Source organism: Acanthaster planci, linkage group LG01 (assembly GCF_054643075.1).
Source record: "Acanthaster planci isolate LZ-2023a linkage group LG01, COTS_SCS, whole genome shotgun sequence".
NCBI classification, from domain to species: Eukaryota; Metazoa; Echinodermata; class Asteroidea; order Valvatida; family Acanthasteridae; genus Acanthaster; species Acanthaster planci.
In genome coordinates, this window is record NC_141777.1 from 12,478,595 (window position 1) to 12,484,533 (window position 5,939).

Here is a 5,939-nt window from a genome sequence, read left to right on the forward strand (position 1 = left end):
GAACAAGAGAGTTTGTGTAGCCTATAATCAAATTCACTGAAAGGTATCCTTTAGCTGTTCCTCACATTGAGCCGACACGAAATTGAAGCGGATTCGAAAACGCGAATACTATTCCCTACGTTTGGGAAATGTATTAGTGGTCATGTTGCAAACTAACCGAAGGCTTGTTTAGCAGTGTAGGCCCTGTCTAGCTTTTGATGGCGTAGTGGGAGAAAAATCAAAAGTCTTATTCATGGTCCCAACATCCTTGCTTTCATTTCATGTTGATATTTTCGTAGGGATTTGGAGGTAATATCTGATAGGCCTAAGTAAATTCTTTGTAACAAAAAAACAATATATATTAATAAAATCCGTCAACCCTCCCCCGGGATACTGCTGTCTGCCTGCAGTTTGGGCAAATAGGGGCCCTTACTGGTCAACACCAATAGCCACTGGCGCGAATTGGGGGAATGGGATTGGAAAATTGTTAAGGGGTTACCTGTCTGGCCATGGATTACCATATGACACTATAGAGGGCGATGTAGGCATATGACTCGTAGTCCTGCAAACAGGACATCCAAAGTAGGTACTCGTGGCTTACTGGTGTGTTTTTTTCTCCCTTTTGAGTGTCAGTGAATACATTTTGATTGGGGATAATATATCCCCATCCCACAGAATTCTCACTCATGCCAGTAGCTCTATCCTGGAGAAGCCGAAGCCATGCTGGATTTTACAGTCATTTGCAAAAGTTGAAGGCCACCTTGAATTTTATCGGTATTTCTGTCACTGGGCCTACATTACACTGTCTCACTGAATGATAACTTAACATAATTTTACAGTGGTGCATAACATCAGTGTAGTGCTACATACCAACTTGAATGAAATGCTTTTGCAAAGGCAGGTCTTGTATGACATTTTGTCTGTAAGGCAGCTTGGGTAAAAAAAAAGCAGTTTAAGCGAACAGAAATAAGGGAGGGCACACTGAATATTAGACTGTTAACATGTCAAATCATGGAAATGTAGTCAAAAATGATCAACCAAGGTACCAAGGTTACACATTGAAAATAATGTATGTTTTGAAAACCTCCCTTTTTCAAACTCTTACTTGGTGTTTCAGATTTTTTTTTAACTTCAGAAATCCCACGTACAGACTAGGCTCAAAACATGGTGAGTGGGGCGTGAGCTGACTCCAGAGAATTCTACTCTTATAGTGAGAAACTTCTGTTCATCCAACCAAGCCCTTTGCATTATCCAGAGCAGTACCTTGGAGTAATGATCCACGGATTTTTGCTCAGTGCAGCTTGGGGTAAAACAAGACATTTGGATTTAAGTATTGCAAATCTGCTGTTTTATATGATTCAATTTAGGAATTGACAAGTTTTGAGTCGGCGTTAACCCTTCATGGATGAGGGTTATCCAGGAGTAGAGTAGTAACTTCAACGTTTAACTCTGTAGCCGTATAGCCGTCAGGTCTCTTATTTGCCATTTAGGCCTACTGTGGAAACTAACCAGACTTGACAACAGGTGGCAAAACAGCAGCCTTGCCATTACACAGGCTTGGCCGTTGGGCCATTATTCAGTCAACCATGTAGTGGAAGTAGTAACAGTTTGCCTTTAAAATTATTGACTTTGTTAAACTCTGGGGGTGAGCTTGCTGTTTGTCCGTATGCACATTTCCTGAAAAGACGGTTTTGTACTGACGTCAGTCAGTTTTTGTCTGGGCCAAAAAGGTGGCTGCGTCCTTGATATTGCTTTCAATTCAAAAGGTTAGATGCCTTCTTGTTTCAGATTAACACAATTCAGTATAAATATCCGACAAATTGAAAACACAACTAAGAGCCACAATAATGTTATCTATTTCTACTTTGATGCGGCCTATACTCGGCAAGGTTCAAGAGTCTATATTTAATTCCGAGGAAATTGATTACTTATAATTATAATGCTTATTATTAAGACCTCTTTTTTATAATACTTCTTAGTGACGCCGGCAACATACTGCGTGAATTAAAAAAAAAAAATACTTTTTGTTCACAACATACGTACAGTTTCAATATATGTACCAATATTTGGTTATACACAGTAACACACTGGACTTTTAATTCAAATTCATACGTTTCTTTGTCTTTAAATTATCCATGCATGCGGCATCTAGATTTTTTGCCGACTCTCCGAGTATATTTACGAGGAACATTATGCCACTTCATTGGTTCTTTAGAAACAAATGCCCGAATAGATGGAATTAAGCCAGGTACGAACAATGGTAATTCTTCTGACTGTCTTCTTAATCTGCTTTAAACAAATGCATAATTGTCAAGAGATTTTTTTGACAAGCTGTTTACATGCTAGCAGTTTTGATTCCACACCCCAACGACATGAATCGCCTTCAAAATGGGTTTTTAAGATACAGTAAATTATCTCAATACTGCCTTGCTCACTTGTTGCGATAGATTCAAAGAGTACTCTTGTGTGACCGTTTTTTAATTATTTTGTTTCCTACTTGTTTTTTTCAGAAGACTGTGCAGCACAATATACCATCATGCGTCACTCGTATTTTAATATCAACACTACTGTTACCATTACAAGCTTGAACCCACACAACATTGTGTGTCCATTCCGGGGGGGAATACATCCCCTATACACATGTTAATGTGGGGGATGAGCTATTGAATCACACCCCACTTTTGTGGTGAGCAAAAAAAATAGTAGAGTGTAAGAATTTTTCAGACTTCCAACGACTAAAATGCATTCAATATCACGCAAACAATGTAAACAATTTCAAAAGTCATAAATATACCATTTAGAATACATATTATAGATGTACATTAATATCATGAACATATCAACCTCTTTATGTGTCAACCCCTCCCTCTTTTCACACTTTAATGCCACTTTCCTCCCCACAACTTTCTCCTTCTCCAATCCCTCCCAATATCTTGAACAGATCTACGCCACTGCAATACAGGAATTAATATCAGTTAACAATTTAAATTGGTTTCTAATATAACTTAATCCAAAGATTATACAATTGTAAGTACATACAGACAAATCTGGGGAGTCGTTGTTAAGACTCACGCACGGGTTAATAGCTTCTGAGCTGCCTAGTGCTCGTGTGTTTGATGTGGAAAGTATTATAGCAATGCCTTCTAATTCTTGTCAACGTTTGAATTTATACTACAAGCACTCATTAATTCGACTCCTTTGGACTCAAGCTCATAAGCTCACGTGCATCCCTCGACCAGAAAAGGTCGTAAAAGGCCAAATCTCATCTTGAAATTTACAATTAACATCAGCACCCTCACTGGTAACAATTCCATCCAACCCTTAGAGGCCACTGTTCCCTTTTTCTTCAGGTAATGCTTTTTCGTTTACCTCCTACAAGTGCAAAAAGACTGAAAACTCGATGTTTGGCATAAAATGCAAAACTCTGAGTGATAACACGTGATGACAATGCATGTGCTACGCATATGCAGTGCATGTGCTCAGTGTGCCCCGCCAAACCATCCGTCTGAAAAGGGAGATCCATAATGTACTTCCAAGAAAGAACTGAGAAACATGATGTTTCAAGCATAGAAAGCTTTACACAGACCTAAAATGAATGTCTCAGTGAAATCATGTCCATCTACACGGCTGGCTTCCTTGTTTTCTTTGGACTGGCCCCCTCTTTTCAGATAATGCAATGAGTGTTTAACAGAATGGCTTACACAAGTTAGGGTTGCAGTAAGAAATTACATAATCTAACTTATGTAGGGGCACAAAGAATGCGGGACAAGTGTGCTGGTATCCAAGCGACATTTACATATTTGGTTACGTAGTTCTCCACTGGTGCAACTTTATGTTTTGTCTAGACTATGCCATGCTGCGCGTGGTGTAATCGGTGTCTGGCTGGTGTAGCCTGGCCTGGTGCGTGAACAGCGCTGTGTGTGTCCGAGAGAAAACGTAGTCTAGGAAAATCTACTAAAACGCATGACTGCATTTTGTGTACAAACAAATGTTACACTGAGGCTTCTTCCTGAGATGTCATCACAGTTTGGTCGTGAATATGGAAATACTCATTACCATAAAAAACCAAAAGGCATTAAAATACCCTTGAAAATAAGGTTTATTGAGGAATAAAGGTGAATTTTAGATGTTTGTTAATCAAAAACACTGATTGCAGCTACCCTTTAAGTAACCGTAACGTATCCGCAGTAGTTGACTTATTAGTCACGTGTACTGTTCTTAGTATCGGTAAGAAAGGATCGTGAATAGAACATCACTGACGTGTGGGTAGGGTTGTGGGCAGAGTTGCAGAGGTCTGCCCGAAGATCACCGTCTAGGAAGGTGGTGAAATACTGGACAGCCAGAGTGTCAGCAAACGCCAAGAGTTACCCTTTATGTTGACTTAGTTAGCACCCGCAATTGGCGGATATATCTTGTGTGCAGTCACCCGAGTGAGGAGTGCCCAGTTGCGGATACATGTTATAGGTTGCGGAGTGCGAACTATTGGCGGCACTCTGCGATGTGTGGAGTGCCGGTTATTCAAGTGTTCTTTTGTAATTGTCTTTTGTGTTATTTTTGTACAATATAAAACAAATTTCAAGTGTTGAAATATATTGGTTATATAAGATAAAGAAAAGTATATTAAATAAGTTCAGTTAAACTTGCCGTTATTTCATTTGCCCAAACATGCTCATTGTGTCAGTCGACCAGGTCACCCAACCAATTAACAATCGGTGGTATAGTTCAGCCAAAACGGCCCCTAACTCTGGACCTTAGATTGCTCGTCAAACTCATGGGCCAAAGCTGATAATTAAGAGTTAGGTCAGGTGACCTTCCTGTAGTCAGTATACGAACATGTCAACGCAACGCTCAAATAGTTGCAGACTTGAATTGGAGAGTGGAGAAGGACAGACTAAAGACATTTTTCAGTGAGAGTGCTAGTGCTGCACTCTGTAAAACACGCCGGTCAGATGGGAATCAGGTCAACTCGCCCCCTCGTCAAATCGCCCCCTTACCATCTTGCCCCTTTGCCAACTCCCCCCAACTGAGTCTCCCCCTTGCAAACTCGCCCCCTCAGAGGAGAGTCCGCTGCTTTGGACATCTACATTTCTATGTGTCCTTCAGAAGGTGGGATATTGAAGAGTTCACCTTGAGAATTATTCAATAAACTTGCATTCAGATGAGTCAGTCGCCCCCTTAGCGAAAGTCCGCGATTTGACCTACAATCGTTGACCCACAAAACCATCTAAAAATCACCTGAAAACAAGCCTCTGCCAGCCCTCTGATCGATAAACTAAATGGGGTGTCTCACGTTCTACTGAGTTCCTTTAGAAAAATGCCTAGAAATGATCGGAAACATTCGACTGCAGGTACAGAAGATCCAGAGGATCCAGGAACCGCGCCACTAACATCACGTGATCCGCTCGACCAATCACCAGACGCTGTGCGGTGCGAGTCTAACGCCATTGCAGCGCTACGACGAGAAATCAGAGGGCTGGCAAACGATCCAACTTCCGAGCTTGACAAAGCAATCCTCAACCAAGAAAAACTCATGAGTAGAATAACTGTTACTGAGAACTAACCGAGGGAAATGGAGGAATCTCTGTCTTCTCTTCCAAATCTATGGAAGAACTACAGGCGAAGAATGAATCCTTGATAGACAAGATGTCCAAGATGACTGTCGAATTGCAAACGGCGAGGATAAATGTCACAAACTTAAAGGAAACAACTCTTAGGCTGGAACGGCATTCCCGCAGTCATAGGCCGTGTCCAAAACGGGATCTCAGAGCTACGGATAGGTCTACTGTCTGCGCGTCTCCACGCATTTCCAATGGAGTGAGGACCTAGACCTAGCTCTAGACAACAGATTCGGATGCAGCCATAATCTCCGATTTGGTGGTATCCTCGAAACCAGATCCGAGGATCCCGATTTTTAAAAAAATTCAATATTAAGACGAAAGTTTAACAAGCTTTCTGCGTAA